Genomic DNA, 22,728 nt, shown 5'->3' on the forward strand with positions numbered 1-22,728 from the left:
GGGCCAGTGGCGCAATGGATAACGCGTCTGACTACGAATCAGGAGATTCCAGGTTCGACTCCTGGCTGGCTCGGATTTCGAACTTTTGCCGTGCGCTTTAACTCACTGGGTGGGACAGCTGATTCTTGATGCAGAGCAAAGTGAGCAGAACGTCTTCAATTCTCGTATCGAAAGTTGATCCGACATCTGCGGAAGATACTGGAACAACTCAGCGAGTCAGGCGGGATTTGTCGACAGGACAACACAGCTCGTCTTTCACCATCACTTTTCATTAAAACCGGGACGGGTTAGAAATGTCGGACGTTTTAACCAAGTCAAATCCCGGTGGGAGCAAACAGAATAACAGGAAAGCGCTCTGACAGGGTGCAAGTCAGGAGAGATTAAATGAGAAAAGGCCTAGGGTTCCCTGGCCACAGAGTGAGGTGAGCATCGAATGAGAGAATAATTACACCACAGTATGAGGCCATTCCAGCCGCTGTGTCTGTGCCAGCTCTCAGCAACTACCGCCCGGATACAAAGACGAAGTGGAAACAAGATTCAAACCCAAATCTGCGATGGTAGTCCACACAGAATGGGGGCAGCATTTACAGTGTGAGACGGTTGCACACACCATGAGTGTGAAAGCTGTATTGAGCCCAGTGGAAAGATGCGCTGCTGTTCCTCGAGTGTTTGTTGAGCTTCTTTGGAACATTTCAGGAGGCCGAGGTCCGGAATGTCAGCGTTAAGATGCAGCTCTCCAGTCAGTTCAATTCTCCACTTTGGCTCTGTGGATTAGATGGGTCACGTCCCTGTGAAGTTAACGCAGATCATGTTAAGTTCGATCTAATTTCTACATCTCGTGGTTTTATATGTTGAAACATCTGTTTTTGAAAGAAACAGCAGTCGTCTTGTAATAAGTGGCCTCGCCTCTCAGCCTCACCATGCGAATCTGCAGCAACACAGTGAGGTTGCACATTGTACACGTCCGTTGATTGCCAGCTGTTTCTGTAGTGTAGTGGTTATCACATTCGCCTAACACGCGAAAAGTTCGAAACCGGGCAGAAACATCTCGTATTTCCAGTTTAGTCTGTTGCTGACTATTGCCGCAATCTCGTAACTGGTCTTCATCAGCGAGGAATAGCAAAATGCATGCAACCGTCTGGTTGTGGTTATTTACGAAAGCCCTGCATTCTCAATTTAACTTCCACTTCAAGCAAAACATAACTTATCTTCAGGTCTGTAAAGTTCGATTCCTGATTGTTTTATAAGTTGAGACATCGGTTTTAAAGAAACGGCTGTCTTCTTGTAATAAGTGACATGGCCTCTCAGACGAACCATGAGAATCTGCAGCAACACAGTGAGGTTGAACATTGCACAAGTCCATTGATTACTGCACCGCCAGCGGTTTCTGTAGTGTAGTGGTTAGCACATTCCTCTAACATGCGAAAGGTCCCCGGGGCCATACCGGGTAGAAACATCAAGTGCTTCTCATGTTGTGTGAGGAATGTTTGCACAAAGTACTTGTGTTCCCCATCTCGTATGTTCGAGGATTATGAGGATTAGTCTCTCATGAGCCACTAAAATAAATTCCACATTAAGTCACAAGCACTGAATTTTCGACAGGCAATGAGAAGAAAAGGACCTTCTTATTTTGGATATGCGGAGCTAGTTCATCCACAACAGAATTTCATGCATTTACTAATGCAGATAAACCTACTTATTCACCATCTCAAACATGTCTAAATGAACGACAAATGCAACTTACTGCGGATGCTTCATTCTGAAACAAAAACAGAACATACTGGACAATCTCAGCTGGACTGACGGCCTCTGTGGAGCGAGATGGCAGCGGTCGTTTCGGGCCTGGGTGACTCTTTGTCAAAGCTGGGGAACTGGAAATGGGGTCAGATTCAGACAAATGTGGATGGGGCGGGGTTGGCGTGCCCTATTGGGCCTCGATCGAGTGGTCAGCAATAGGTGGAAAATGACGAAAATGTCTCGGACAGAAAGAAAAAGGGAATGTAAATGAGGCTAATCAAGGCTAACAAAGTTGCTGATAGTGGCGCCTCAAGAGATCAGAATGTGTTAATAGCAGAACAAAGTAAGCAGTGTGTCAGCGAACAATTGGCGACAGGGTTGCTCAAGTAGGATGGTATGGGCTGGGGGGAGGGGGGCAATGCTGAGGGTAAAACATACCAATGGAAGGAATGAAAATAACTTGATGGAAATAAACAGATGGTGGAGGGAGAAGAGAGATTACACAGTCTGATGCTGTTGAACTGAATAAAATGAAACATACAGAGGGCTGCCTGAATCAACTGGAATTAGTCAATAGAGGTAAGTGAATGTCATACCCCTAGACCAACGAGCCCCGGGAAAGTAACAGAAGCACGCTGTTATTGCCATCGAAAGTCGATCTAACATCTGCGGAAAATACTGGAACAACTCAGCGAGTCAGGCGGAATTTGTCGACAGGACAACAAAGCTTGTCTTTCACCATCACCTTTCATTAAAACCGGGACGGGTTAGAAATGTCGGACGTTTTAACCAAGTCAAATCCTGGTGGGAGCAAACAGAACAACAGGAAAGCGCTCTGACAGGGTGCAAGTCAGGAGAGATTAAATGAGAAAAAGCCTAGGTTTCCCTGGCCACAGAGTGAGGTGAGCATCGAATGAGAGAATAATTACACCACAGTATGAGGCCATTCCAGCCGCTGTGTCTGTGCCAGCTCTCAACAACTACCGCCCGGATACAAAGAAGAAGTGGAAACAAGATTAAAACCCAAATCTGCGATGGAAGGACACACAGAATGGGGGCAGCATTTACAGTGTGAGACTGTTGCCGACACTATGAGTGTGCAAGCTGTATTGAGCCCAGTGGAAAGATGCGCTGCTGTTCCTCGAGTGTTTGTTGAGCTTCTTTGGAACATTTCAGGAGGCCTAGGTCCGGGAGGTCAGCGTTAAGATGCAGCTCTCCAGTCAGTTCAATTCTCCACTTTGGCTCTGTGGATTAGATTGGTCACGTCCCTGTGAAGTTAACGCAGATCATGTTAAGTTCGATCTAATTTCTACATCTCGTGGTTTTATATGTTGAAACATCTGTTTTTGAAAGAAACAGCAGTCGTCTTGTAATAAGTGGCCTGGCCTCTCAGCCTCACCATGCGAATCTGCAGCAACACAGTGAGGTTGCACATTGTACACGTCCGTTGATTGCCAGCTGTTTCTGTAGTGTAGTGGTTATCACATTCGCCTAACACGCGAAAAGTTCGAAACCGGGCAGAAACATCTCGTACTTCCAGTTTAGTCTGTTGCTGACTATTGCCGCAATCTCGTAACTGGTCTTCATCAACGAGGAATAGCAAAATGCATGCACCCGTATGGTTGTGGTTATTTTCGAAAGCCCTGCCTTCTCAATTTAACTTCCACTTCAAGCATAACTTATCTTCAGGTCTGTAAAGTTCGATTCCTGATTGTTTTATAAGTTGAGACATCGGTTTTAAAGAAACGGCTGTCTTCTTGTAATAAGTGACATGGCCTCTCAGACGAACCATGAGAATCTGCAGCAACACAGTGAGGTTGAACATTGCACAAGTCCATTGATTACTGCACCGCCAGCGGTTTCTGTCGTGTAGTGGTTAGCACATTCCCCTAACATGCGAAAAGTCCCCGAGGCCATACCGGGTAGAAACATCAAGTGCTTCTCATGTTGTGTGAGTAATGTTCGCACAAAGTACTTTTGTTCCCCCATCTCGTATGTTCGAGGTTTATGAGGATTAGTCTCTCATGAGCCACTAAAATAAATTCCACATTAAGTCACAAGCACTGAATTTTCGACAGGCAATGAGAAGAAAATGACCTTCTTATTTTGGATATTCGGAGCTAGTTCATCCACAACAGAATTTCATGCATTTACAAATGCAGATAAACATACTTATTCACCATCTCAAACATGTCTAAATGAACGACAAATGCAACTTACTGCGGATGCTTCATTCTGAAACAAAAACAGAACATACTGGACGATCTCAGCAGGACTGACAGCCTCTGTGGAGCGAGATGGCAGCGGTCGTTCCGGGCCTGGGTGACTCTTTGTCAAAGCTGGAGAACTGGAAATGGGGTCAGATTCAGACTAATGTGGATGGGGCGGGGTTGGCGTGCCCTATTGGGCCTCGATAGAGTGGTCAGCAATAGGTGGAAAATGACGAAAATGTCTCGGACAGAAAGAAAAAGGGAATGTAAATGAGGCTAATCAAGGTGCTGATAGTGGCGCCTCAAGAGATCAGAATGTGTTAATCGCAGAAAGTAAGCAGTGTGTCAGCGAACAATTGGCGACAGGGATCAGATTGCTCAAGTTGGATGGTATGGGCTGGGGGAGGGGGGCAATGCTGAGGGTAAAACATATCAATGCAAGGAATTAAAATAAGATGATGGATACAGATGGTGGAGGGGGAAGAAGCAGATGGTGGAGGGGGAAGAGAGGCTACACAGTCTGATGTTGTTGAACTGAATAAAATGAAACATACAGAGATCTGCCTGAATCTACTGGAATAAGTCAATAGAAGTAAGTGAATATCCACACATAGACAAGCTTTTAGAAAATGTCTTGATTGTCTCGGGAACGTATTGGTTCCCTGCTGTGTGAGCTCAGCTTCTCAAAGGAAACCCAATGTGAATGAATCCCGCCGAATGCGCCACAGAGGCTCAACAAGGAATAGCAAAATGCATGCACCCGGCTGGGCCTGCGTCGCAATGGATAACGCGTCTGACTACGAATCAGGAGATTCCAGGTTCGACTCCTGGCTGGCTCGGAATTCGAACTTTTGGCGTGCGCTTTAACTCACTGGGTGGGACAGCTGATTCTTGATGCAGAGCAAAGTGAGCAGAACGTCTTCAATTCTCGTATCGAAAGTTGATCCGACATCTGCGGAAGATACTGGAACAACTCAGCGAGTCAGGCGGGATTTGTCGACAGGACAACACAGCTCGTCTTTCACCATCACTTTTCATTAAAACCGGGACGGGTTAGAAATGTCGGACGTTTTAACCAAGTCAAATCCCGGTGGGAGCAAACAGAATAACAGGAAAGCGCTCTGACAGGGTGCAAGTCAGGAGAGATTAAATGAGAAAAGGGTTCCCTGGCCACAGAGTGAGGTGAGCATCGAATGAGAGAATAATTACACCACAGTATGAGGCCATTCCAGCCGCTGTGTCTGTGCCAGCTCTCAGCAACTACCGCCCGGATACAAAGACGAAGTGGAAACAAGATTCAAACCCAAATCTGCGATGGTAGTCCACACAGAATGGGGGCAGCATTTACAGTGTGAGACGGTTGCACACACTATGAGTGTGAAAGCTGTATTGAGCCCAGTGGAAAGATGCGCTGCTGTTCCTCGAGTGTTTGTTGAGCTTCTTTGGAACATTTCAGGAGGCCGAGGTCCGGAAGGTCAGCGTTAAGATGCAGCTCTCCAGTCAGTTCAATTCTCCACTTTGGCTCTGTGGATTAGATGGGTCACGTCCCTGTGAAGTTAACGCAGATCATGTTAAGTTCGATCTAATTTCTACATCTCGTGGTTTTATATGTTGAAACATCTGTTTTTGAAAGAAACAGCAGTCGTCTTGTAATATGTGGCCTCGCCTCTCAGCCTCACCATGCGAATCTGCAGCAACACAGTGAGGTTGCACATTGTACACGTCCGTTGATTGCCAGCTGTTTCTGTAGTGTAGTGGTTATCACATTCGCCTAACACGCGAAAGGTCCCCGGTTCGCAACCGGGCAGAAACATCTCGTATTTCCAGTTTAGTCTGTTGCTGACTATTGCCGCAATCTCGTAACTGGTCTTCATCAACGAGGAATAGCAAAATGCATGCACCCGTCTGGTTGTGGTTATTTACGAAAGCCCTGCATTCTCAATTTAACTTCCACTTCAAGCAAAACATAACTTATCTTCAGGTCTGTAAAGTTCGATTCCTGATTGTTTTATAAGTTGAGACATCGGTTTTAAAGAAACGGCTGTCTTCTTGTAATAAGTGACATGGCCTCTCAGACGAACCATGAGAATCTGCAGCAACACAGTGAGGTTGAACATTGCACAAGTCCATTGATTACTGCACCGCCAGCGGTTTCTGTAGTGTAGTGGTTAGCACATTCCCCTAACATGCGAAAGGTCCCCGGGGCCATACCGGGTAGAAACATCAAGTGCTTCTCATGTTGTGTGAGGAATGTTTGCACAAAGTACTTGTGTTCCCCATCTCGTATGTTCGAGGATTATGAGGATTAGTCTCTCATGAGCCACTAAAATAAATTCCACATTAAGTCACAAGCACTGAATTTTCGACAGGCAATGAGAAGAAAAGGACCTTCTTATTTTGGATATGCGGAGCTAGTTCATCCACAACAGAATTTCATGCATTTACTAATGCAGATAAACCTACTTATTCACCATCTCAAACATGTCTAAATGAACGACAAATGCAACTTACTGCGGATGCTTCATTCTGAAACAAAAACAGAACATACTGGACAATCTCAGCAGGACTGACGGCCTCTGTGGAGCGAGATGGCAGCGGTCGTTCCGGGCCTGGGTGACTCTTTGTCAAAGCTGGGGAACTGGAAATGGGGTCAGATTCAGACAAATGTGGATGGGGCGGGGTTGGCGTGCCCTATTGGGCCTCGATAGAGTGGTCAGCAATAGGTGGAAAATGACGAAAATGTCTCGGACAGAAAGAAAAAGGGAATGTAAATGAGGCTAATCAAGGCTAACAAAGTTGCTGATAGTGGCGCCTCAAGAGATCAGAATGTGTTAATAGCAGAACAAAGTAAGCAGTGTGTCAGCGAACAATTGGCGACAGGGTTGCTCAAGTAGGATGGTATGGGCTGGGTGGAGGGGCGCAATGCTGAGGGTAAAACATACCAATGGAAGGAATGAAAATAACTTGATGGAAATAAACAGATGGTGGAGGGAGAAGAGAGATTACACAGTCTGATGCTGTTGAACTGAATAAAATGAAACATACAGAGGGCTGCCTGAATCAACTGGAATTAGTCAATAGAGGTAAGTGAATGTCATACCCCTAGACCAACGAGCCCCGGGAAAGTAACAGAAGCACGCTGTTATTGCCATCGAAAGTCGATCTAACATCTGCGGAAAATACTGGAACAACTCAGCGAGTCAGGCGGAATTTGTCGACAGGACAACAAAGCTTGTCTTTCACCATCACCTTTCATTAAAACCGGGACGGGTTAGAAATGTCGGACGTTTTAACCAAGTCAAATCCTGGTGGGAGCAAACAGAACAACAGGAAAGCGCTCTGACAGGGTGCAAGTCAGGAGAGATTAAATGAGAAAAGGCCTAGGGCTCCCTGGCCACAGAGTGAGGTGATCATCGAATGAGAGAATAATTACACCACAGTATGAGGCCATTCCAGCCGCTGTGTCTGTGCCAGCTCTCAGCAACTACCGCCCGGATTCAAAGACGAAGTGGAAACAAGATTCAAACCCAAATCTGCGATGGTCGTCCACACAGAATGGGGGCAGCATTTACAGTGTGAGACGGTTGCACACACTATGAGTGTGAAAGCTGTATTGAGCCCAGTGGAAAGATGCGCTGCTGTTCCTCGAGTGTTTGTTGAGCTTCTTTGGAACATTTCAGGAGGCCGAGGTCCGGGAGGTCAGCGTTAAGATGCAGCTCTCCAGTCAGTTCAATTCTCCACTTTGGCTCTGTGGATTAGATGGGTCACGTCCCTGTGAAGTTAACGCAGATCATGTTAAGTTCGATCTAATTTCTACATCTCGTGGTTTTATATGTTGAAACATCTGTTTTTGAAAGAAACAGCAGTCGTCTTGTAATAAGTGGCCTGGCCTCTCAGCCTCACCATGCGAATCTGCAGCAACACAGTGAGGTTGCACATTGTACACGTCCGTTGATTGCCAGCTGTTTCTGTAGTGTAGTGGTTATCACGTTCGCCTTACACGCGAAAGGTCACCGGTTCGAAACCGGGCAGAAACATCTCGTATTTCCAGTTTCGTCTGTTGCTGACTGTTGCCGCAATCTCGTAACTGGTGTTCATCACCGAGGAATAGCAAAATGCATGCACCCGGATGGTTGTGGTTTTTTTCGAAAGCCCTGCCTTCTCAATTTAACTTCCACTTCAAGCATAACTTATCTTCAGGTCTGTAAAGTTCGATTCCTGATTGTTTTATAAGTTGAGACATCGGTTTTAAAGAAACGGCTGTCTTCTTGTAATAAGTGACATGGCCTCTCAGACGAACCATGAGAAGCTGCAGCAACACAGTGCGGTTGAACATTGCACAAGTCCATTGATTACTGCACCGCCAGCGGTTTCTGTAGTGTAGTGGTTCGCACATTCCCCTAACATGCGAAAGGTCCCCGGGGCCATACCAGGTAGAAACATCAAGTGCTTCTCATGTTGTGTGAGGAATGTTTGCACAAAGTACTTTTGTTCCCCCATCTCGTATGTTCGAGGATTATGAGGTTTAGACTCTCATGAGCCACTAAAATAAATTCCACATTAAGTCACAAGCACTGAATTTTCGACAGGCAATTAGAAGAAAAGGACCTTCCTATTTTGGATATTCGGAGCTAGTTCATCCACAACAGAATTTCATGCATTTACAAATGCAGAGAAACATACTTATTCACCATCTCAAACATGTCTAAATGAACGACAAATGCAACTTACTGCGGATGCTTCATTCTGAAACAAAAACAGAACATACTGGACAATCTCAGTAGGACTGACGGCCTCTGTGGAGCGAGATGGCAGCGGTCGTGCCGGGTCTGGGTGCCTCTTTGTCAAAGCTGGAGAACTGGAAATGGGGTCAGATTCAGACTAATGTGGATGGGGCGGGTTGGCGTGCCCTATTGGGCCTCGATAGGGTGGTCAGCAATAGGTGGAAAATGACGAAAATGTCTCGGACAGAAAGAAAAAGGGAATGTAAATGAGGCTAATCAAGGCTAACAAAGGTGCTGATAGTGGCGCCTCAAGAGATCAGAATGTGTTAATAGCAGAACAAAGTAAGCAGTGTGTCAGCGAACAATTGGCGACAGGGTTGCTCAAGTAGGATGGTATGGGCTGGGGGGAGGGGGGCAATGCTGAGGGTAAAACATACCAATGGAAGGAATGAAAATAACTTGATGGAAATAAACAGATGGTGGAGGTAGAAGAGAGATTACACAGTCTGATGTTGTTGAACTGAATAATATGAAACATACAGAGGGCTGCCTGAATCAACTGGAATTAGTCAACAGAGGTAAGTGAATGTCATACCCCTCGACCAACGAGCCCCGGGAAAGTAAATGAAGCACGCTGTTATTGCCATCGAAAGTCGATCTAACATCTGCGGAAAATACTGGAACAACTCAGCGAGTCAGGCGGAATTTGTCGACAGGACAACAAAGCTTGTCTTTCACCATCACCTTTCATTAAAACCGGGACGGGTTAGAAATGTCGGACGTTTTAACCAAGTCAAATCCTGGTGGGAGCAAACAGAACAACAGGAAAGCGCTCTGACAGGGTGCAAGTCAGGAGAGATTAAATGAGAAAAGGCCTAGGGTTCCCTGGCCACAGAGTGAGGTGAGCATCGAATGAGAGAATAATTACACCACAGTATGAGGCCATTCCAGCCGCTGTGTCTGTGCCAGCTCTCAACAACTACCGCCCGGATACAAAGAAGAAGTGGAAACAAGATTCAAACCCAAATCTGCGATGGAAGTACACACAGAATGGGGGCAGCATTTACAGTGTGAGACTGTTGCACACACTATGAGTGTGAAAGCTGTATTGAGCCCAGTGGAAAGATGCGCTGCTGTTCCTCGAGTGTTTGTTGAGCTTCTTTGGAACATTTCAGGAGGCCGAGGTCCGGGAGGTCAGCGTTAAGATGCAGCTCTCCAGTCAGTTCAATTCTCCACTTTGGCTCTGTGGATTAGATGGGTCACGTCCCTGTGAAGTGAACGCAGATCATGTTAAGTTCGATCTAATTTCTACATCTCGTGGTTTTATATGTTGAAACATCTGTTTTTGAAAGAAACAGCAGTCGTCTTGTAATAAGTGGCCTCGCCTCTCAGCCTCACCATGCGAATCTGCAACAACACAGTGAGATTGCACATTGTACACGTCCGTTGATTGCCAGCTGTTTCTGTAGTGTAGTGGTTATCACATTCGCCTAACACGCGAAAAGTTCGAAACCGAGCAGAAACATCTCGTACTTCCAGTTTAGTCTGTTGCTGACTATTTCCGCAAACTCGTAACTGGTCTTCATCAACGAGGAATAGCAAAATGCATGCACCCGTATGGTTGTGGTTATTTTCGAAAGCCCTGACTTCTCAATTTAACTTCCACTTCAAGCATAACTTATCTTCAGGTCTGTAAAGTTCGATTCCTGATTGTTTAATAAGTTGAGACATCGGTTTTAAAGAAACATTGCACAAGTCCATTGATTACTGCACCGCCAGCGGTTTCTGTAGTGTAGTGGTTAGCACATTCCCCTAACATGCGAAAGGTCCCCGAGGCCATACCGGGTAGAAACATCAAGTGCTTCTCATGTTGTGTGAGTAATGTTTGCACAAAGTACTTTTGTTCCCCCATCTCGTATGTTCGAGGATTATGAGGATTAGTCTCTCATGAGCCACTAAAATAAATTCCACATTAAGTCACAAGCACTGAATTTTCGACAGGCAATGAGAAGAAAATGACCTTCTTATTTTGGATATTCGGAGCTAGTTCATCCACAACAGAATTTCATGCATTTACAAATGCAGATAAACATACTTATTCACCATCTCAAACATGTCTAAATGAACGACAAATGCAACTTACTGCGGATGCTTCATTCTGAAACAAAAACAGAACATACTGGACAATCGCAGCAGGACTGACAGCCTCTGTGGAGCGAGATGGCAGCGGTCGTTCCGGGCCTGGGTGACTCTTTGTCAAAGCTGGAGAACTGGAAATGGGGTCAGATTCAGACTAATGTGGATGGGGCGGGGTTGGCGTGCCCTATTGGGCCTCGATAGAGTGGTCAGCAATAGGTGGAAAATGACGAAAATGTCTCGGACAGAAAGAAAAAGGGAATGTAAATGAGGCTAATCAAGGGGCTGATAGTGGCGCCTCAAGAGATCAGAATGTGTTAATCGCAGAAAGTAAGCAGTGTGTCAGCGAACAATTGGCGACAGGGATCAGATTGCTCAAGTAGGATGGTATGGGCTGGGGGAGGGGGGTAATGCTGAGGGTAAAACATATCAATGCAAGGAATTAAAATAAGATGATGGATACAGATGGTGGAGGGGGAAGAAGCAGATGGTGGAGGGGGAAGAGAGGTTACACAGTATGATGTTGTTGAACTGAATAAAATGAAACATACAGAGAGCTGCCTGAATCTACTGGAATAAGTCAATAGAAGTAAGTGAATATCACACATAGACAAGCTTTTAGAAAATGTCTTGATTGTCTCGGGAACGTATTGGTTCCCTGCTGTGTGAGCTCAGCTTCTCAAAGGAAACCCAATGTGAATGAATCCCGCCGAATGCGCCACAGAGGCTCAACAAGGAACAGCAAAATGCATGCACCCGGCTGGGCCAGTGGCGCCATGGATAACGCATCTGACTACGAATCAGGAGATTCCAGGTTCGACTCCTGGCTGGCTCGGAATTCGAACTTTTGGCGTGCGCTTTAACTCACTGGGTGGGACAGCTGATTCTTGATGCAGAGCAAAGTGAGCAGAACGTCTTCAATTCTCGTATCGAAAGTTGATCCGACATCTGCGGAAGATACTGGAACAACTCAGCGAGTCAGGCGGGATTTGTCGACAGGACAACAATGCTCGTCTTTCACCATCATCTTTCATTAAAACCGGGGCGGGTTAGAAATGTCGGACGTTTTAACCAAGTCAAATCCTGGTGGGAGCAAACAGAACAACAGGAAAGCGCTCTGACAGGGTGCAAGCCAGGAGAGATTAAATGAGAAAAGGCCAAGGGTTCCCTGGCCACAGAGTGAGGTGAGAATCGAATGAGAGAATAATTACACCACAGTATGAGGCCATTCCAGCCGCTGTGTCTGTGCCAGCTCTCAACAACTACCGCCCGGATACAAAGAAGAAGTGGAAACAAGATTCAAACCCAAATCTGCGATGGAAGTACACACAGAATGGGGGCAGCATTTACAGTGTGAGACTGTTGCACACACTATGAGTGTGAAAGCTGTATTGAGCCCAGTGGAAAGATGCGCTGCTGTTCCTCGAGTGTTTGTTGAGCTTCTTTGGAACATTTCAGGAGGCCGAGGTCCGGGAGGTCAGCGTTAAGATGCAGCTCTCCAGTCAGTTCAATTCTCCACTTTGGCTCTGTGGATTAGATGGGTCACGTCCCTGTGAAGTTGAGGCAGATCATGTTAAGTTCGATCTAATTTCTACATCTCGTGGTTTTATATGTTGAAACATCTGTTTTTGAAAGAAACAGCAGTCGTCTTGTAATAAGTGGCCTAGCCTCTCAGCCTCACCATGCGAATCTGCAGCAACACAGTGAGGTTGCACATTGTACACGTCCGTTGATTGCCAGCTGTTTCTGCAGTTTAGTGGTTATCACATTCGCCTTACACGCGAAAAGTTCGAAACCGAGCAGAAACATCTCGTACTTCCAGTTTAGTCTGTTGCTGACTATTGCCGCAATCTCGTAACTGGTCTTCATCAACGAGGAATAGCAAAATGCATGCACCCGTATGGGTGTGGTTATTTTCGAAAGCCCTGCCTTCTCAATTTAACTTCCACTTCAAGCATAACTTATCTTCAGGTCTGTAAAGTTCGATTCCTGATTGTTTTATAAGTTGAGACATCGGTTTTAAAGAAACGGCTGTCTTCTTGTCATAAGTGACATGGCCTCTCAGACGAACCATGAGAAGCTGCAGCAACACAGTGAGGTTGAACATTGCACAAGTCCATTGATTACTGCACCGCCAGCGGTTTCTGTAGTGTAGTGGTTACCACATTACCCTAACATGCGAAAGGTCCCCGGGGCCATACCGGGTAGAAACATCAAGTACTTCTCATGTTGTATGAGGAATGTTTGCACAAAGTACTTTTGTTCCCCCATCTCGTATGTTCGAGGATTATGAGGTTTAGTCTCTCATGAGCCACTAAAGTAAATTCCACATTAAGTCACAAGCACTGAATTTTCGACAGGCAATGAGAAGAAAAGGACCTTCCTATTTTGGATATTCGGAGCTAGTTCACCCACAACAGAATTTCATGCATTTACAAATGCAGATAAACATACTTATTCACCATCTCAAACATGTCTAAATGAACGACAAATGCAACTTACTGCGGATGCTTCATTCTGAAACAAAAACAGAACATACTGGACAATCTCAGCAGGACTGACAGCCTCTGTGGAGCGAGATGGCAGCGGTCGGTCCGGGTCTGGGTGACTCTTTGTCAAAGCTGGAGAACAGGAAATGGGGTGAGATTCAGACAAATGTGGATGGGGCGGGCTTGGCGTGCCCTATTGGGCCTCGATAGAGTGGTCAGCAATAGGTGGAAAATGACGAAAATGTCTCGGACAGAAAGAAAAAGGGAATGTAAATGAGGCTAATCAACGCTAACAAAGGTGCTGATAGTGGCGCCTCAAGAGATCAGAATGTGTTAATAGCAGAACAAAGTAAGCAGTGTGTCAGCGAACAATTGGCGACAGGGATCAGATTGCTCAAGTAGGATGGTATGGGCTGGGGGGAGGGGGGGCAATGCTAAGGGTAAAACATGCCAATGGAAGGAATGAAAATAACTTGATGGAAATAAACAGATAGTGGAGGGAGAAGAGAGATTACACAGTCTGATGTTGTTGAACTGAATAAAATGAAACATACAGAGAGCTGCCTGAATCTACTGGAATAAGTCAATAGAGGTAAGTGAATGTCCACACATAGACAAGCTTTTAGACAATGTCCCGATTGTCTCGCGAACCTATTGGTTCCCTGCCGTGTGAGCTCAGCTTCTCAAAGCAAACCCAATGTGAATGAATCCGGCCGAATGAGCCGCAAAGAAATGAAGAAAACATATCGCCTGACCAACAGAAAACCTTATCAAAGGGCTCGTTCGTGATTTGAACCCGGGACCTCCCGCAAGTTTCGAAACCACGACACCCAAAGCGAGAATCATACCCCTAGACCAACGAGCCCCAGTGATATCATAGAAGCACGCTGTTATAGCCATCGAACGTTGATCCAACATCTGCGGAAGATACTGGAACAACTCAGCGAGTCAGGCGGGATTTGTCGACAGGACAACACAGCTCGTCTTTCACCATCACTTTTCATTAAAACCGGGACGGGTTAGAAATGTCGGACGTTTTAACCAAGTCAAATCCCGGTGGGAGCAAACAGAATAACAGGAAAGCGCTCTGACAGGGTGCAAGTCAGGAGAGATTAAATGAGAAAAGGCCTAGGGTTCCCTGGCCACAGAGTGAGGTGAGCATCGAATGAGAGAATAATTACACCACAGTATGAGGCCATTCCAGCCGCTGTGTCTGTGCCAGCTCTCAGCAACTACCGCCCGGATACAAAGACGAAGTGGAAACAAGATTCAAACCCAAATCTGCGATGGTAGTCCACACAGAATGGGGGCAGCATTTACAGTGTGAGACGGTTGCACACACCATGAGTGTGAAAGCTGTATTGAGCCCAGTGGAAAGATGCGCTGCTGTTCCTCGAGTGTTTGTTGAGCTTCTTTGGAACATTTCAGGAGGCCGAGGTCCGGAATGTCAGCGTTAAGATGCAGCTCTCCAGTCAGTTCAATTCTCCACTTTGGCTCTGTGGATTAGATGGGTCACGTCCCTGTGAAGTTAACGCAGATCATGTTAAGTTCGATCTAATTTCTACATCTCGTGGTTTTATATGTTGAAACATCTGTTTTTGAAAGAAACAGCAGTCGTCTTGTAATAAGTGGCCTCGCCTCTCAGCCTCACCATGCGAATCTGCAGCAACACAGTGAGGTTGCACATTGTACACGTCCGTTGATTGCCAGCTGTTTCTGTAGTGTAGTGGTTATCACATTCGCCTAACACGCGAAAAGTTCGAAACCGGGCAGAAACATCTCGTATTTCCAGTTTAGTCTGTTGCTGACTATTGCCGCAATCTCGTAACTGGTCTTCATCAACGAGGAATAGCAAAATGCATGCACCCGTATGGTTGTGGTTATTTTCGAAAGCCCTGCCTTCTCAATTTGACTTCCACTTGAAGCAAAACATAAATTATCTTCAGGTCTGTAAAGTTCGATTCCTGATTGTTTTATAAGTTGAGACATCGGTTTTAAAGAAACGGCTGTCTTCTTGTAATAAGTGACATGGCCTCTCAGACGAACCATGAGAAGCTGCAGCAACACAGTGAGGTTGAACATTGCACAAGTCCATTGATTACTGCACCGCCAGCGGTTTCTGTAGTGTAGTGGTTACCACATTCCCCTAACATGCGAAAGGTCCCCGGGGCCATACCGGGTAGAAACATCAAGTGCTTCTCATGTTGTGTGAGGAATGTTTGCACAAAGTACTTGTGTTCCCCCATCTCGTATGTTCGAGGATTATGAGGATTAGTCTCTCATGAGCCACCAAAATAAATTCCACATTAAGTCACAAGCACTGAATTTTCGACAGGCAATGAGAAGAAAAGGACCTTCTTATTTTGGATATGCGGAGCTAGTTCATCCACAACAGAATTTCATGCATTTACAAATGCAGATAAACCTACTTATTCACCATCTCAAACATGTCTAAATGAACGACAAATGCAACTTACTGCGGATGCTTCATTCTGAAACAAAAACAGAACATACTGGACAATCTCAGCAGGACTGACGGCCTCTGTGGAGCGAGATGGCAGCGGTCGTTCCGGGCCTGGGTGACTCTTTGTCAAAGCTGGAGAACTGGAAATGGGGTCAGATTCAGACAAATGTGGATGGGGCGGGGTTGGCCTGCCCTATTGGGCCTCGATAGAGTGGTCAGCAATAGGTGGAAAATGACGAAAATGTCTCGGACAGAAAGAAGAAGGGAATGTAAATGAGGCTAATCAAGGCTAACAAAGGTGCTGATAGTGGCGCCTCAAGAGATCAGAATGTGTTAATAGCAGAACAAAGTAAGCAGTGTGTCAGCGAACAATTGGCGACAGGGATCAGATTGCTCAAGTAGGATGGTATGGGCTGGGGGGAGGGGGGCAATGCTGATGGTAAAACATGCCAATGGAAGGAATGAAAATAACTTGATGGAAATAAACAGATGGTGGAGGGAGAAGAGAGATTACACAGTCTGATGTTGTTGAACTGAATAAAATGAAACATACAGAGAGCTGCCTGAATCTACTGGAATAAGTCAATAGAGGTAAGTGAATGTCATACCCCGAGACCAACGAGCCCCGGGAAAGTAACAGAAGCACGCTGTTATTGCCATCGAAAGTCGATCTAACAGCTGCGGAAAATACTGCAACAACTCAGCGAGTCAGGCGGAATTTGTCGACAGGACAACAAAGCTTGTCTTTCACCATCACCTTTCATTAAAACCGGGACGGGTTAGAAATGTCGGACGTTTTAACCAAGTCAAATCCTGGTGGGAGCAAACAGAACAACAGGAAAGCGCTCTGACAGGGTGCAAGTCAGGAGAGATTAAATGAGAAAAGGCCTAGGGTTCCCTGGCCACAGAGTGAGGTGAGCATCGAATGAGAGAATAATTACACCACAGTATGAGGCCATTCCAGCCGCTGTGTCTGTGCCAGCTCTCAACAACTACCGCCCGGATACAAAGAAGAAGTGGAAACAAGATTCAAACCCAAATCTGCGATGGAAGGACACACAGAATGGGGGCAGCATTTACAGTGTGAGACTGTTGCACACACTATGAGTGTGAAAGCTGTATTGAGCCCAGTGGAAAGATGCGCTGCTGTTCCTCGAGTGTTTGTTGAGCTTCTTTGGAACATTTCAGGAGGCCGAGGTCCGGAAGGTCAGCGTTAAGATGCAACTCTCCAGTCAGCTCAATTCTCCACTTTGGCTCTGTGGATTAGATGGGTCACGTCCCTGTGAAGTTAACGCAGATCATGTTAAGTTCGATCTAATTTCTACATCTCGTGGTTTTATATGTTGAAACATCTGTTTTTGAAAGAAACAGCAGTCGTCTTGTAATAACTGGCCTAGCCTCTCAGCCTCACCATGCGAATCTGCAGCAACACAGTGACGTTGCACATTGTACACGTCTGTTGATTGCCAGCTGTTTCTGTAGTGTAGTGGTTATCACATTCGCCTCACACGCGAAAGGTCCCCGGTTCGAAACCGGGCAGAAACATCTCGTACTTCCAGTTTAGTCTGTTGCTGACTATTGCCGCAATCTCGTAACTGGTCTTCATCAACGAGGAATAGCAAAATGCATGCACCCGTCTGGTTGTGGTTATTTACGAAAGCCCTGCATTCTCAATTTAACTTCCACTTCAAGCAAAACATAACTTACCTTCAGGTCGGTAAAGTTCGATTCCTGATTGTTTTATAAGTTGAGACATCGGTTTTAAAGAAACGGTAGTCATCTTGTAATAAGTGACATGGCCTCTTAGACGAAGCATGAAAATCTGCAGCAACACAGTGAGGTTGAACATTGCACAAGTCCATTGATTACTGCACCGCCAGCGGTTTCTGTAGTGTAGTGGTTAGCACATTCCCCTAACATGCGAAAGGTCCCCGGGGCCATACCGGGTAGAAACATCAAGTGCTTCTCATGTTGTGTGAGGAATGTTTGCACAAAGTACTTGTGTTCCCCATCTCGTATGTTCGAGGATTATGAGGATTAGTCTCTCATGAGCCACTAAAATAAATTCCACATTAAGTCACAAGCACTGAATTTTCGACAGGCAATGAGAAGAAAAGGACCTTCTTATTTTGGATATGCGGAGCTAGTTCATCCACAACAGAATTTCATGCATTTACAAATGCAGATAAACCTACTTATTCACCATCTCAAACATGTCTAAATGAACGACAAATGCAACTTACTGCGGATGCTTCATTCTGAAACAAAAACAGAACATACTGGACAATCTCAGCAGGACTGACGGCCTCTGTGGAGCGAGATGGCAGCGGTCGTTCCGGGCCTGGGTGACTCTTTGTCAAAGCTGGAGAACTGGAAATGGGGTCAGATTCAGACAAATGTGGATGGGGCGGGGTTGGCCTGCCCTATTGGGCCTCGATAGAGTAGTCAGCAATAGGTGGAAAATGACGACAATGTCTCGGACAGAAAGAAAAAGGGAATGTAAATGAGGCTAATCAAGGCTAACAAAGTTGCTGATAGTGGCGCCTCAAGAGATCAGAATGTGTTAATAGCAGAACAAAGTAAGCAGTGTGTCAGCGAACAATTGGCGACAGGGTTGCTCAAGTAGGATGGTATGGGCTGGGGGAGGGGGGCAATGCTGAGGGTAAAACATACCAATGGAAGGAATGAAAATAACTTGATGGAAATAAACAGATGGTGGAGGGAGAAGAGAGATTACACAGTCTGATGTTGTTGAACTGAATAAAATGAAACATACAGAGGGCTGCCTGAATCAACTGGAATTGGTCAATAGAGGCAAGTGAATGTCATACCCCTAGACCAACGAGCCCCGGGAAAGTAACAGAAGCACGCTGTTATTGCCATCGAAAGTCGATCTAACATCTGCGGAAAATACTGGAACAACTCAGCGAGTCAGGCGGAATTTGTCGACAGGACAACAAAGCTTGTCTTTCACCATCACCTTTCATTAAAACCGGGACGGGTTAGAAATGTCGGACGTTTTAACCAAGTGAAATCCTGGTGGGAGCAAACAGAACAACAGGAAAGCGCTCTGACAGGGTGCAAGTCAGGAGAGATTAAATGAGAAAAGGCCTAGGGTTCCCTGGCCACAGAGTGAGGTGAGCATCGAATGAGAGAATAATTACACCACAGTATGAGGCCATTCCAGCCGCTGTGTCTGTGCCAGCTCTCAACAACTACCGCCCGGATACAAAGAAGAAGTGGAAACAAGATTCAAACCCAAATCTGCGATGGAAGGACACACAGAATGGGGGCAGCATTTACAGTGTGAGACTGTTGCACACACTATGAGTGTGAAAGCTGTATTGAGCCCAGTGGAAAGATGCGCTGCTGTTCCTCGAGTGTTTGTTGAGCTTCTTTGGAACATTTCAGGAGGCCGAGGTCCGGAAGGTCAGCGTTAAGATGCAACTCTCCAGTCAGTTCAATTCTCCACTTTGGCTCTGTGGATTAGATGGGTCACGTCCCTGTGAAGTTAACGCAGATCATGTTAAGTTCGATCTAATTTCTACATCTCGTGGTTTTATATGTTGAAACATCTGTTTTTGAAAGAAACAGCAGTCGTCTTGTAATAACTGGCCTAGCCTCTCAGCCTCACCATGCGAATCTGCAGCAACACAGTGAGGTTGCACATTGTACACGGCCGTTGACTGCCAGCTGTTTCTGTAGTGTAGTGGTTATCACATTCGCCTAACACGCGAAAGGTCCCTGGCTCGAAACGGGGCAGAAACATCTCGTACTTCCAGTTTAGTCTGTTGCTGACTGTTGCCGCAATCTCGTAACTGGTCTTCATCAACGAGGAATAGCAAAATGCATGCACCCGTATGGTTGTGGTTATTTTCGAAAGCCCTGCCTTCTCAATTTGACTTCCACTTGAAGCAATCATAAATTATCTTCAGGTCTGTAAAGTTCGATTCCTGATTGTTTTATAAGTTGAGACATCGGTTTTAAAGAAACGGCTGTCTTCTTGTAATAAGTGACATGGCCTCTCAGACGAACCATGAGAAGCTGCAGCAACACAGTGAGGTTGAACATTGCACAAGTCCATTGATTACTGCACCGCCAGCGGTTTCTGTCGTGTAGTGGTTAGCACATTCCCCTAACATGCGAAAGGTCCCCGGGGCCATACCGGGTAGAAACATCAAGTGCTTCTCATGTTGTGTGAGGAATGTTTGCACAAAGTACTTGTGTTCCCCCATCTCGTATGTTCGAGGATTATGAGGATTAGTCTCTCATGAGCCACCAAAATAAATTCCACATTAAGTCACAAGCACTGAATTTTCGACAGGCAATGAGAAGAAAAGGACCTTCTTATTTTGGATATGCGGAGCTAGTTCATCCACAACAGAATTTCATGCATTTACAAATGCAGATAAACCTACTTATTCACCATCTCAAACATGTCTAAATGAACGACAAATGCAACTTACTGCGGATGCTTCATTCTGAAACAAAAACAGAACATACTGGACAATCTCAGCAGGACTGACGGCCTCTGTGGAGCGAGATGGCAGCGGTCGTTCCGGGCCTGGGTGACTCTTTGTCAAAGCTGGAGAACTGGAAATGGGGTCAGATTCAGACAAATGTGGATGGGGCGGGGTTGGCCTGCCCTATTGGGCCTCGATAGAGTGGTCAGCAATAGGTGGAAAATGACGAAAATGTCTCGGACAGAAAGAAAAAGGGAATGTAAATGAGGCTAATCAAGGCTAACAAAGGTGCTGATAGTGGCGCCTCAAGAGATCAGAATGTGTTAATAGCAGAACAAAGTAAGCAGTGTGTCAGCGAACAATTGGCGACAGGGATCAGATTGCTCAAGTAGGATGGTATGGGCTGGGGGGAGGGGGGCAATGCTGAGGGTAAAACATGCCAATGGAAGGAATGAAAATAACTTGATGGAAATAAACAGATGGTGGAGGGAGAAGAGAGATTACACAGTCTGATGTTGTTGAACTGAATAAAATGAAACATACAGAGAGCTGCCTGAATCTACTGGAATAAGTCAATAGAGGTAAGTGAATGTCATACCCCGAGACCAACGAGCCCCGGGAAAGTAACAGAAGCACGCTGTTATTGCCATCGAAAGTCGATCTAACAGCTGCGGAAAATACTGCAACAACTCAGCGAGTCAGGCGGAATTTGTCGACAGGACAACAAAGCTTGTCTTTCACCATCACCTTTCATTAAAACCGGGACGGGTTAGAAATGTCGGACGTTTTAACCAAGTCAAATCCTGGTGGGAGCAAACAGAACAACAGGAAAGCGCTCTGACAGGGTGCAAGTCAGGAGAGATTAAATGAGAAAAGGCCTAGGGTTCCCTGGCCACAGAGTGAGGTGAGCATCGAATGAGAGAATAATTACACCACAGTATGAGGCCATTCCAGCCGCTGTGTCTGTGCCAGCTCTCAACAACTACCGCCCGGATACAAAGAAGAAGTGGAAACAAGATTCAAACCCAAATCTGCGATGGAAGGACACACAGAATGGGGGCAGCATTTACAGTGTGAGACTGTTGCACACACTATGAGTGTGAAAGCTGTATTGAGCCCAGTGGAAAGATGCGCTGCTGTTCCTCGAGTGTTTGTTGAGCTTCTTTGGAACATTTCAGGAGGCCGAGGTCCGGAAGGTCAGCGTTAAGATGCAACTCTCCAGTCAGTTCAATTCTCCACTTTGGCTCTGTGGATTAGATGGGTCACGTCCCTGTGAAGTTAACGCAGATCATGTTAAGTTCGATCTAATTTCTACATCTCGTGGTTTTATATGTTGAAACATCTGTTTTTGAAAGAAACAGCAGTCGTCTTGTAATAACTGGCCTAGCCTCTCAGCCTCACCATGCGAATCTGCAGCAACACAGTGAGGTTGCACATTGTACACGTCCGTTGATTGCCAGCTGTTTCTGTAGTGTAGTGGTTATCACATTCGCCTCACACGCGAAAGGTCCCCGGTTCGAAACCGGGCAGAAACATCTCGTACTTCCAGTTTATTCTGTTGCTGACTATTGCCGCAATCTCGTAACTGGTCTTCATCAACGAGGAATAGCAAAATGCATGCACCCGTCTGGTTGTGGTTATTTACGAAAGCCCTGCATTCTCAATTTAACTTCCACTTCAAGCAAAACATAACTTATCTTCAGGTCGGTAAAGTTCGATTCCTGATTGTTTTATAAGTTGAGACATCGGTTTTAAAGAAACGGTAGTCATCTTGTAATAAGTGACATGGCCTCTTAGACGAACCATGAAAATCTGCAGCAACACAGTGAGGTTGAACATTGCACAAGTCCATTGATTACTGCACCGCCAGCGGTTTCTGTAGTGTAGTGGTTAGCACATTCCCCTAACATGCGAAAGGTCCCCGGGGCCATACCGGGTAGAAACATCAAGTGCTTCTCATGTTGTGTGAGGAATGTTTGCACAAAGTACTTGTGTTCCCCATCTCGTATGTTCGAGGATTATGAGGATTAGTCTCTCATGAGCCACTAAAATAAATTCCACATTAAGTCACAAGCACTGAATTTTCGACAGGCAATGAGAAGAAAAGGACCTTCTTATTTTGGATATGCGGAGCTAGTTCATCCACAACAGAATTTCATGCATTTACAAATGCAGATAAACCTACTTATTCACCATCTCAAACATGTCTAAATGAACGACAAATGCAACTTACTGCGGATGCTTCATTCTGAAACAAAAACAGAACATACTGGACAATCTCAGCAGGACTGACGGCCTCTGTGGAGCGAGATGGCAGCGGTCGTTCCGGGCCTGGGTGACTCTTTGTCAAAGCTGGAGAACTGGAAATGGGGTCAGATTCAGACAAATGTGGATGGGGCGGGGTTGGCCTGCCCTATTGGGCCTCGATAGAGTAGTCAGCAATAGGTGGAAAATGACGACAATGTCTCGGACAGAAAGAAAAAGGGAATGTAAATGAGGCTAATC

At 45.8% G+C, this 22,728-nt stretch overlaps 7 non-coding genes across 7 annotated transcripts; all 7 read left to right on the top strand.

Moving 5' to 3' along the window:
* On the top strand, positions 1 to 73 carry trnar-acg (transfer RNA arginine (anticodon ACG)). The gene has a single exon. It is a non-coding gene; the product is annotated as a tRNA-Arg (tRNA).
* Positions 74 to 5,687: 5,614 nt separating this feature from the next.
* trnav-aac (transfer RNA valine (anticodon AAC)) lies at positions 5,688 to 5,760 on the top strand. Its single transcript has one exon. It is a non-coding gene; the product is annotated as a tRNA-Val (tRNA).
* Positions 5,761 to 7,911: 2,151 nt separating this feature from the next.
* On the top strand, positions 7,912 to 7,984 carry trnav-uac (transfer RNA valine (anticodon UAC)). Its single transcript has one exon. It is a non-coding gene; the product is annotated as a tRNA-Val (tRNA).
* A 3,585-nt stretch (positions 7,985 to 11,569) lies between these two features.
* On the top strand, positions 11,570 to 11,642 carry trnar-acg (transfer RNA arginine (anticodon ACG)). The gene has a single exon. It is a non-coding gene; the product is annotated as a tRNA-Arg (tRNA).
* A 5,590-nt stretch (positions 11,643 to 17,232) lies between these two features.
* trnav-cac (transfer RNA valine (anticodon CAC)) lies at positions 17,233 to 17,305 on the top strand. The gene has a single exon. It is a non-coding gene; the product is annotated as a tRNA-Val (tRNA).
* Positions 17,306 to 19,455: 2,150 nt separating this feature from the next.
* On the top strand, positions 19,456 to 19,528 carry trnav-aac (transfer RNA valine (anticodon AAC)). Its single transcript has one exon. It is a non-coding gene; the product is annotated as a tRNA-Val (tRNA).
* A 2,157-nt stretch (positions 19,529 to 21,685) lies between these two features.
* Positions 21,686 to 21,758, top strand: trnav-cac (transfer RNA valine (anticodon CAC)). The gene has a single exon. It is a non-coding gene; the product is annotated as a tRNA-Val (tRNA).
* Positions 21,759 to 22,728: the final 970 nt, after the last annotated feature.

Source organism: Scyliorhinus torazame, chromosome 5, assembly GCF_047496885.1.
Source record: "Scyliorhinus torazame isolate Kashiwa2021f chromosome 5, sScyTor2.1, whole genome shotgun sequence".
Classification (NCBI taxonomy): domain Eukaryota; kingdom Metazoa; phylum Chordata; class Chondrichthyes; order Carcharhiniformes; family Scyliorhinidae; genus Scyliorhinus; species Scyliorhinus torazame.